The 11,498-nt window shown below is 37.0% G+C and overlaps 1 long non-coding RNA gene across 1 annotated transcript; it reads left to right on the top strand.

The window, feature by feature from the left end:
• Window positions 1-5,592: 5,592 nt before the first annotated feature.
• Window positions 5,593-10,842, top strand: LOC106025954 (uncharacterized). Its single transcript, XR_001199567.3, has 3 exons — window positions 5,593-5,749; window positions 7,290-7,384; window positions 9,075-10,842. It is a non-coding gene; the product is annotated as an uncharacterized LOC106025954 (long non-coding RNA).
• Window positions 10,843-11,498: the final 656 nt, after the last annotated feature.

The raw sequence follows: 11,498 nt of genomic DNA, 5'->3' as shown, positions 1-11,498 counted from the left end.
TCCCAATCCCAAATCTCAACAGAACATACCAGGCTTTCTTCAGCTTTCTCCACTAAATACTGGCTTTGTGTTTTCTTTTCTCTGCTTACTTTATTCCAAGCTAAATCATCTTCCACATCTTCTTGAAGTATGCCATATTATTTCTCATCTCAGGGCTTGTACATATACTGCTGCTTCTCATTGGAACTGTTTTTATCTATTATACATGTAGCTTCCTCCTTTTTATTTTTGTCTCACCTTAAAAGTGATGTCCTCTGAGTGGAAAGATCGTTCTCATAGGTAAAGTGGTTCAAGAGATGGAGGGAGTATTAAGGAAGCAAAAGGGTTAGGTATGACAAAAAAAGAATTGGAATGTGTTATGCACATGTATCAAATAAATTTAGAGAATACAAACATTTTGAACTACGAATATTTACAAAAGAAAATGGGATTAAGAAATGGGTAGAGGAGAGAGGGAAAGAAGGAAAAGAGAGTGAACAAAAATTAAGAGGCATTATGTACTTGCACTAACTTCTCACAAGAAATGTAAACATTATGTTCTACACTCATGTACTAATAACTAAAATCAAATTTAAAAAGTTAAAAAATATTACTTCCTCCTAAAATTTTCCTTTATCTACATAAGCTTAGTGGAGTAGATTCCTTTGTTATGCATTATCTTAAGTCCCTGGATTTCTCACTTTCTTGTTACTCTTACTTAAAAGTATTTGTTCAGTCACTATTTTCTACCACACTGTGAATTTCAAGAAGGAAAGCATTTTATTTGTCTTGTTTATTCCTCTATAGTGATTGTCTCATTCAATATATAATTTATTCAGTGAATGAATCTAATGCAGACTCACTTTAGAGATGGAAACATGGAGGCCAAGAGAGGGTGACTCATTTGCTTAAAGTTTTGTACATAATCAAAGAAAATACATAATCAAAGAAAAGGTCTCCTGATGACGTGTGCAGTTTTCTTTTTTTATGAATGTGCCTCTACTAGTGTATTCATTCCTTGTATGTATTTATGTAGCAATCCGGCTTTTGGACAAGGTAGTGAACTCCTTGAGAGTAAGGAACCACATCTTCTACCTGTTCTACTTAATATGACAGCAAAAACCACATATATCATTTGAACACTGAAAATATAGCTAGTCTAAATTGATATCTATCATAAATATTAATAAATATTTGTATTGTTTACAAGTTGAAATAATATAAAATTGGGATTAGCAAAATATGTCACTGAAATTAGTTTCACATATTTCATTTTTTATTAACTAAAATGGAGACATTTAAAATATTTACCCACTGATCCACTTAGCAATAATGAACAGATTGCATGTTAACATAACATTTTAGCCATGTTATGAAAGTCTTAACACTTGCAGACTCCCTGTGTTGTCAGTTTGTTCCAATATTTTCTTCTGAAATTTTAATATGGCTATTAGAATATTTCTAATTTACATTATATTTTATTAAATTATTATATTCCGTACTGTTGTATACTTATTTTTCTCATTGGAAACAAATACAAAGATTTGCAGCCAGTATCTACTGCTATTCAACACACATTGTTGAGTAAAATAGATCTGTAATTAGCAGCTTTATTTGTCTTTTACCTAGTCAGTATTACTGTATTTATGAGGAGCTGTACACCAAAACCTCTTCCAAGACTGAGGTGGACATGAAATTCTTTAATTCTGGACTGAGAAAATTCTATACATTACATCAAGCTTTGGGTTTCCTCTCAGAGGAAGCCCCTGTGCAATCCTCTGCAGAGCAATCACCAAAGTTGACATATAGTGTGTGCACACAGGAAGTGGCTATGGCTTTGCAATTTTCCTTGGGACCTCTTCTTGAAAGAGATGAGGCTGATGGATAAGAAGGATGAACTCAAACTAAAAGGAGGCTCTCTAAGTTTCTTTATAGAAGTAAGATAAGTTAAGGAATGTGGGAAATTTTGACCATATGGTCTCCTTTCTTTATTTATCCAGTAAGTTATTGGTGTATTCATTAACAATTTAGGAGAAACTAGTTTATTCCTTGCTCTAGGACAGCAGTAGGGGATCAGAAACAGTCTTTACTTTGGAAAATTCTTTGTCTCCTAGGAAATATTAATAAACATAGTGTGGACAGGTTGTTTTTTCTAGACTAGAGGAGAGTAAGATAGAGAACAAGTGTTGCTGGAGCTAGTCACAGAAGACTTTCCAAAAATAAAAAAAATATCATTTTTCTCACTATCCTTTAAAATTGTGTCTTACTGTTTTAATACTCTAATTCCTAATTTTCATATCTCCTTATCCCTCACTCTGAAAGAATTGTATCTTTCTCATCTATTCCACTGATGGCACTTCCTGTCTTTGTGAAACCATTTGTCATATTCTGAAGGATGATGCGGTTCTCTGAGTAGATGTTTGTCACCCTTACCATCTGACCTGATAAATCCTTCTGTCTGATATAGTAACTGAGGCTCAGACATGCCATGCAGGATCATTCAAGCTTAATAAATTACAGAGCTGGATCTATAACCCAGGGGTTACACTCTAGGGTCTAAGACACAGTGACTATTTCTCAATATTCTTTGTACTCCACTACTAACTGAGTAAATGAATGTGTCAGTGTGGGTCCCTGGCATTGCCTGTCCAGTCCCTCTGTCAAAGTGTTTCCCTTCTCTCATCTCACTCCATAAGAGTAATCATGGAAAAATATATACAAAGTGGGAGGTTTTCTTAATTTTAGTTGTTCTCAGTAATAATTTGCACAACCAACTTTTAAAAAGAAGTACTTTTTTGCTTTTATTGAAAATTGGGTCCTTTCCATCATGATTTGTGTTTGTGAAGTAAAGAGAAACTCCAAGAAACCCACTGTCTTTTGTTCTAATTCAGGCACTCTGCATAGGTGGTATAACATGTGGATCCTTCTGGTTCCTAACGTTCTTTCTGGAGACTGTGTGCCATGGGGCTCAAAATGGACAAAAGCAATTAATCCTTTAAATGAAATCATTGTCTTCAGATATTCCTTGTTAAAAAGCCAGTGGAGTACCTTAACTGATACAGCAGAAAAAAGGAGTGAATAGTTGAACTTAAATTTCTATAGTGTGAGTTGAGAGTGGCCTTCCCTACAAAGGTACCCACAGGACTATTCTGCTTCTGCCTCAACTTTAGGCAGAAACCCAGACTGGAACTGAGTCTTTCTAGAAGTCAGATCTGGAGAAACTTGTCTCAAGGCCTAAACTAATAAATTATTCTGGCATAAGGAAGTTATCTGCAGAGTAGCACAAATGCATGTAAATTCTTTTCCTAGGCTATCCCTAGAGCCCTAACTCTGTTGGAGCATAGAGCAGCCCAAAGTGAGTATATAGGAGCAATTATGGAGGGAGTCATAAAGGAACCTGGGAACATTTTAGTTGGAGAGGCAACCAAGACTATTCCAACTTCTGATGGTGTTGTAGTCAGGGGTTGTACACAGAGAACAATTAGGATCAAGACATTGAGTTTATAATATTATTTTTATAATGGTCACTGGGAGTTAACACAGGAAAATGCAGAAAATCTATCCACAACACCAAAGACATAGATCATTTAGTCAAGAGCCTAAACCCCACGGCAATGTCCTACATGAGTCCAGATAAAAACCCAGAGCTCAGGACAATGCCTCTCACAAGCCCAACTGGAGGTCCAGAGCCCACAAGAAAGACTCACACCAGTCTCTTTTATGGATCCATGCCAGGAAGACCCAAGGGTCAGCGGTAGAAGCCAGAAAGTCTATGCCAGCAGGATGAAGGAGCTGTGTTAGTGGGATGAGGGTTCTACACTGGAGCTGAGAAGTCACACTCACAACAAAGAGCAGGGCTGTCCTGAAGGCACCACAGCCATCCTCAGCAACACGGAGGCCCCGAGCACAGTAGGGTACATGCCAGGAAACAGCATGAGGAGTTCATCCTGGAGACCAAGCAGCATATGTCTTCCCCTCCGGAGCCAGGAAGCAATGCTCAATGTGAGGACCAAAGCTTCTCCAGGAGAACCAACAGCTCAGAGAGCAACTCGTAGGAGAACCCACAGTGCCTCCTTAACACCTCAACCCTCCAACACCTACCTTCTTCTCCACGTATTTATCCTGGCAGCTTTCCTCAGGTGGAGCATCTTCACTCAATGTCATGCTGATGTAATCCAGCTGGCGTTAAGTTGACCACCAGTTCTTAATCCATAACAGATGGCTAAATTGGTAACCAAGGCTCATGGACTTAAACAGAGTAGGGATTAGGATCCAGAGAACTTGGCCAAAGGATGTGCTCTTTTTTTTTTTTTTTTTTTTTTTTTTTTTTTTTTTTTTTTTTTGAGCTTGACTATATAACCCTGTCTGTGATATGAACAGATTATTTACCACACTTGAATACTGCACAGGACCCTCCTTCAACCTCTGGAGGCCATGACAGCACTGAAATCATTAACAGCTGGCCCAAGGATATTTTGAAAACATATCACGAGTTGCCCTTCTGATTCTCTATCATTAGAATCCATGATGGAGGACACTGCATGATGGAACCATCATCTTTCTGGTTATAAATGAGGACTTTACAGGGATTGAAAAAAAGAGGCTGTAGAAAATCACTTACTTTCTTTTTATATTCATGTCCATTACTCTCTCTGAAGGTTGGAGTTAAACTTAGGGGCCTATCCTATCTTTTCTTTCTCATGACCAACTACTTTTCTCTCCATTCCTTGTAGCCAATGTAGAAAGGAAGAAAAGCCCCTGACATTGGGAGTCTGAACAGAGTTTGAATACTGCCTTCTCCACTATATTTTAGATGTGTTTGTTCAGACAAATGACTATTCCCATGTGTATAAGTTTCCTCACATTTAAGTAAAACTGCATAAAAATGAAACAGTGCACATATGTCACACAATAAAGCAACTTAATAAATATGAATTTTCTTCTTTCTATTCTTCTGTAAGTCCTTTGGGTGTCAGATTTTGAACTATGGTTGTATCTGTGCTAGTACTGTCAGCTTTATAACCATACAACCTGTACAGTTTCACATAGCTCCATCCTTAGAAGGACGCCACATCATATTTGGTTTAATGTTCTGCTGTCACCATCCAGAAATTCTTATTTCTATAAAGGGCTTATCATTTTAGTACTAGGCCACAAAAATTTTGTAGGCAGTTCTGGGTATCCAAGAGAAGTTAGAGGTAAAAGAGTTATTCTAGATCCAAAGTCATTCTGCGAGACTGAGAAAGCACATAATTTAGAGTTAATAGAAATAGGATCAATTTTCAGCTTTGCCACTTCTTGCTTTGAGATGTTAGTTATTTAATCCTTTGTTGTCTCAATTTGTCAATTATGGCAACAGGCATTCTGATTAGATAATGGCACAACATTCCAGTATTCCCTGTTACTTAGGGAAAACTTGATTAGAGGCTAGGGACAGCCTACACTTTCTGTTCTCCCTTTCTCAGCATGGAAAGCCAGTGTCTGTTGGAGGTCTGCTGAGAGTGGGTGGGGACATAGTAGTGGGGACTATTGCTGCATTAGCAGACCCTTTCACAACAGCTCTGTTTTGTCATTTTCTACCCAGATTTCCGTTGGCTAACCTCAGCCTTATCTTCCTCATTTCTATTTCCTCTTCAGGACACCAAGGGCCCTACAAGACACATGACCTTTCTGCATACAACATAAAGCTCAGTTCTCTCTGGCCTCTATAGTTTGGTTTAGCACCAGGGAACCCATGACCTCCAAGAACAAGGCACCACTGCAACAACAGGTATTGTATACATTTGCTCTCATCTTGGATTACCAAGCTGGGGCAGTGTCTATAGTAGCCAAAGATGGTTTGCATCTGCTTATTCCATTGCTCTCAGATCTTCATCAAGAATTCAGGTTCCAGGGTAAGACAGATGAACTTCCCTGCTGCATTTCCATCTTGAGGTTTCTAGTGGTGGGGGAAGTGGGATAGAATTTTTTTACTAAAGAAGAATGTTTATTTAGAAGACGATAAAACTTTCATTAGTCTCAGGAGTCAGGAAATTTGAGTATCAACCCTAGTTTTATCACTTAATGTTTATCTTTAGAACAGTCCTTAGTTTAGAATTCAGTGTTTGATTTTCTGCTGCAAAAAATAAGAGCGTTCAGTGTTTGAGTTTTTTGTTTTCTAAAGAAGAGGAAGAGAAGAATTAGTTGGAGGCTGTTTAAAGACTTAATTTTTATATTCCTTATTTTGATGGGTGTTTTCTTTCCTTTGAAAAAGATGAGAGTGATCTTTGAACATATGTCTCTAGGCAGAGCTTAACACACCCAAGGAGGAAAGCTGTTGGTCATATGAATAGTGTTCTCTGTAAGGTATGACTCAGCGGTGAAAGGGGTTCTTTTTCTAGTCTTACACTTGACTACTAACATTTCATAGTTAAATGGACCTTTAGAAAACACCTTCAAATGGGAGATACTAAAGAGATACCAAATGGGAGATACCAAAGAGAGAAAGAGACTTTTCTAAGACCACTTAAAGAAACTGAGACACAGGGACTCTGGAGCCCTAACCCAGTGCTTTCTGTTCTATCCTAGGAGAACGGAAATAGTAAGAGGCAGGAATTTCTCTAAAATTGTCCCAATTTATCCTCCTTAATATGGAGCCAATCTGTGTTTTTAGTCATGGTTCGTATGAGATTTTTCTCAATTCACTTTTCAGATAATTGATTTATTTTGGGTGTAAAGAGGTTCTACAGATGTTTATTTATACCTTCATCTTCAAGCTTATTCTTTCCAATTCCTTTCTTTAAAACTGGGGTAGCCTTTTTCTAAAAAAAAAAAATAAAAAAATAGTAGCTTTGTGGAACTCTCCAAAGGAGGATTTACATTATAAATGAAGACCAACAATGATGTTTCATATACTTTAATGGACCAACAGAAAATCTTTAAGAGTCCCTCAATGTCACCCCATGTAGTTATTCATTTCTTTTTCCTATGCATCTAGCCAACTTTCCTCAATTGAATCTTTTTTTGCTACATATGTTGCATTAGAAAGGAAGATACTAAAACAGCAAAAGTAGATTTGAAAGCAATCTACTTCCAGCTCAGCCTCTGAGTGCTTCCAATACTGGGGCAACATTGTATATAAAGCTTCCAGTCTTTTTGAGGCAAATGACACAAGCAAGAACATCCAAGAAGTTGCAAATACCACCAGATTATCTAGGTCTTCTTTCTGAAGCTAGAAAGTTATGAAGTCAGTGATGACAAAGGGAAGCTATCAATCTGCTTCTTTCTCCTACCACTATTACTCAAACTTGTTAACTGGCTTCCTTGGCTAGCTTCCATCCACAGCTTCAGGGGCCGAACCAAAGTCTCCTTGAAATCTTATGTAAGAGGATTTGGAAAGCTCAACAATTCCCCAAAACCCTGACAGGTAAGTCTTCTTGTCTCTATTCCTAGGGAAGACAAATGAAGCTCAAAGAAAAACTTGCCCCAGCCATGACTGGCTAGTTAGTGGTCAAGAACAGAAGAATGCATTTGTTTGGTTTTTTCCTTTATAGTATATGTAGTGACCAAGGCTGCTGCTTTAGCTGAGAATCACACCTCTGATTTAAAGTAGGTAGTTTAGACAGAGAAGTGAAGGGATGGAAAAGATTATTTAGATCCTGTGTGGGAGGGGCATATCACCCTTTTATATTTAACTAAGAAAGTTGAGAAAAAAAACACTGATTATTTCTTGCTGAAAAATCTCATGGGAAAGTTTTACATTCCCAGTCATCTTGGAGTATTTATATTTCTAATTCCACTCTTAATATAGATGAGCTATTTCTCACAGATCAATTGCCAGAACTAGAAAAGGCACGAGTTTGAAACTTACAGTCTCACATTTTAAGTGGTAAGATCTGGATATTAGGAAATAGAGAAGAAGTTCCAGGCCTGACCCTGGTCCCAGCAGCTTCTTTATTATTTGGTGGTTATGACTTCAAGGATGCCAGTGACATCTGTAAACTCTATCACCTATTGTTTTTCTCTTTATTGCTGTGTTTTTCCCTTTTCCCAGAGGGATGCATAAAGTAGCGAGGAAAAAAGGACCAAAATGAGGAAAGCTGGAGGGCACAATGGGGATGATATAAGGCATAACTCCTAACTGCAAATAATTTACTGTTTGACTTTAACTAGCTTCTTCACCAATATGAACCTTCAGTTCCTTATTTAAAGCTTTGAGTGAGGTAGACTTGGTGACTTCTAAAGACACTTATATTGTTTTTATTCTTGGATCCTTATGGGATAAGGTGATCACATTAGAGAGGGATGAGATGACAAGAAATTTCTGTCATTTCAGGCCCAATTCTGTTGATTAAATTTCTAGCAGCTCTTGTTTTACTTCTGCTGATTCAGCCATCAGTTTTTAACATTTGAGATATATTAAATACTCTAAGGGCTTTAGATGCATTATCTCATGTCACTCTCATGAAATATTTATGAGGTCAATGCTATATACAGTTTTGTCATAGTGGTGATTGAATTCAAGGCCTTTGCACTGAAATACATTCCTAGTTCCTTTTCCTACATTTTAAGGCAGGGTTTCATTAAATTACTAAATTGTCTAGGCTGGGCTGAAAGTTGTGATTCTCCTGCCTCTCAGAGTGTGGGATTATAGCACCATGCCTAGCTCTTTATACACATTTTGTTGCTTTGGAAAATTAGAGCTCACAGAGGTCCAGTTAGCTAATGATAGATCTAAGATTCAAGTCAATTTTTAATGTAAAAGTCTATGATACATAATCACAACACTGTGAAAACACAGCTTGGGAGAACTGGGAAGAAGGGCAAGCAGGGACACTGACTCTGGAGTCTGATCCTTTCTCCAAATCATGAAGGATGAATGATCGCAAAATTATTTCCTCTGTGTTACATAGAGGAACCCACTGATCCTTGCAGTCCCTGGAAATGTTACTGCTACTCAAGCCATAGTATGCCTCAGATGAGCACTTAGGATCTCTCTTCCAATTATGCCTGTTTTGTTTAATTCCCTGTGCTTTAGGTGATCTTTTTAACCACTGGAAGTTCCCTGAAGCTCAGAGTACGATTTCATCAATGCTTCCCTTTCTCTTTCCTTCTAGGATATCTTCCAGGACAATCTCACCATCTCACAGAAGCCCTTGACCTGATGTCTTGCAGTACCACACTCCGTGTATTTGACAAGCTGAGTTGGACACTCCATGTGGTAGAGTGTCAGTTTGTCAAATACCCCAAGTGCGGCACATGCCTAGCAGCTCCAAACTGGGGCAGATGAGATGCAAGAAATGGACTGCTGGTTGGATGTAAGAATGCTCACCCAAAGCCAAGCTTTTCCAAGTCATATTTTTGAGATTTTAAGAGAACTAAAGCATTGCATCTGAGGGAGTTGGGGTGAGGGAATGAGGCAACTCTCTGAGCTCCAGCCCTGGGCTATGTCTATATGCATTTTTTTTTCTTCACACATTTTTATAATGCTGAAAAGCATACAATAATCTTGAAAAAAATAAGAATACGGAGACATAGCTGCTCTTGGTTTTTCTTTTTTGATTCTTTTCTTTCTTCATATTCCCTTTCCAGTCTCATAGCCAGGGCAACAGAATTCTTACACAAGCATTTTGGCTTATGTGATGAAGCAGGATGTAGAAATACACTTTCTTATCACTTGTTCTTACTTTCTAAGTGAACTTTAACCTTGCACATCTCTCCCCTTTTCCTTTTTTTTGAACATTCCCATTTCTTCATGCCTGTCCAATTCTTCATCATATTTCCTGGTCTCACCAAAATTCAATCTCATTTTGACAGTTAACCTACACTTCTTTTTTTCTCGTTCACAAAACACTCTTTGCCTGGGTCCTGGTATGTGTTACTATATCTCTTACCACCTATTATAAACTTTTGGAGTGTTATTGATATATTTCAGGGGAATACTCTTGAATTCCCCATTACATGTGAGCTTCTAGAGGATAAAACTCTTTCCTTGATTCCTGTCATCCACAATAGTCCATAATTTTGACTTAACAAAATATTCAATAAATGTTTAATGAATGATTTATTTTTCAATAGTTCAGTAGCCTTTGGTCTTGATTTATTTTCCATTAGTTCATTAACTTTGGGTCTTCGTGTCAAATGTCACTCAGGATTTTGTGAAAAATATCAAACTGTAAGGGAGAGATAAATGAAATGGAGGTCAAGGATCAAAAATGATTAATACATGCCATATTCATGTACCAAGTTCCTAAAATAAGTATAATTATTATACGCTACAAGCATATGCTAAGAAATCAAATTTAGGATTACACAATACTACAGGGTATATGAAGTACTAGCTAATATTGAAGTTTTTCTTCCTAAGAAATAAGGCCAAGAGCTGGAGGAGGAGTTAAAGATATAGATTCAGAGGGTAAATGCATTTTGGAATTGATTATGCAAGGCTACACATTTACTTTATTGTAAGACTTATAGAGCCTTTATTATTTTAGTATTGCAAATAAATCAGACTCATATGTATAAACATTGTATTGTCTCCTTAGTTTGAGAAGCTGAAAGTGTAAATAAGATCCAAAGTGTACAATAGATTTTGAGAAATGTGAAGAAACTGTTGAAAAGGAATGAGAAACTTAGATGGGGAAAAAGAGAAAAAAAGGAAGAGGGAAAAATAGTTAAGAAGGTTATACTATAAATTTCTCTCAGTTCACTGAAAACAAAGGTTTGTGCTAATATTGTTTGGACAACAGAAATACTATATTTTGTACTCTGAGAAACTAATTTAAAGATAACAGTATGAAATGTATCAACCATTGTTACTCTCCTCTTATCTTGTTATGAAATTTTGTTTTATTTTTTGACTTTAAAATAAAATTTGAAAAAATATTTCAATGTTTCAGTATAAATATCCAAGATAGAGCTATAGAGAAAAGCATTTCCATGCCTATCTGACCATAGGGATATTTTTCCCCATGGGCCATCTCCTGGGTCTAATATTCCATTGAACAAAAATTGGAAAACTTTCTTAGAGAAACGTTTTAGTTTCCTTCTCTTCTGAAGATTTTTCTCTTCCTCTTTTTCTTCTTTTCATTTTTTGTCTCCACTTTCACTTTAACAGCTGTCCACTAAGACAGGTTCCACGTTAGCAACATGGTTTTGTTTAGCTATCCATGAATTTTTGCTCCCACTTTATTTTGAAATCACTTGCTAGAATGGATACAGAGTTGTTTCATGAAGAGAACTGGGCTTTCCATTTGATGGGGTTCCTTTTTCAGAAGCTTGCAAGCATAGCATGGAAGAAAAAATAATTATTTCTTTCACAAACCATTTGAAGATAGTATCTAAGGATGAGGAAATATGATGAAGTTTTGACCACGGACTTGGCAGTTTAAAGGATGGAGAAGTGGAGGGTTTCTCCTTATTCATTTCCATGTACTATTTTGACTTCTGTAATTATCTATAAAGTTGCTAGATCTTAGACAAATGTGAACTGACCCCAGGGGTACACTGGAACCAGAATTGGCAACATGGTAATTTCCCTG

This window comes from Cavia porcellus, unplaced genomic scaffold (genome assembly GCF_034190915.1).
Source record: "Cavia porcellus strain 051 isolate PalLab524CR breed Dunkin Hartley unplaced genomic scaffold, mCavPor4.1 scaffold_3, whole genome shotgun sequence".
In the NCBI taxonomy this organism is placed as follows: domain Eukaryota; kingdom Metazoa; phylum Chordata; class Mammalia; order Rodentia; family Caviidae; genus Cavia; species Cavia porcellus.
This window is presented reverse-complemented; position numbering and strand designations above follow the sequence as displayed.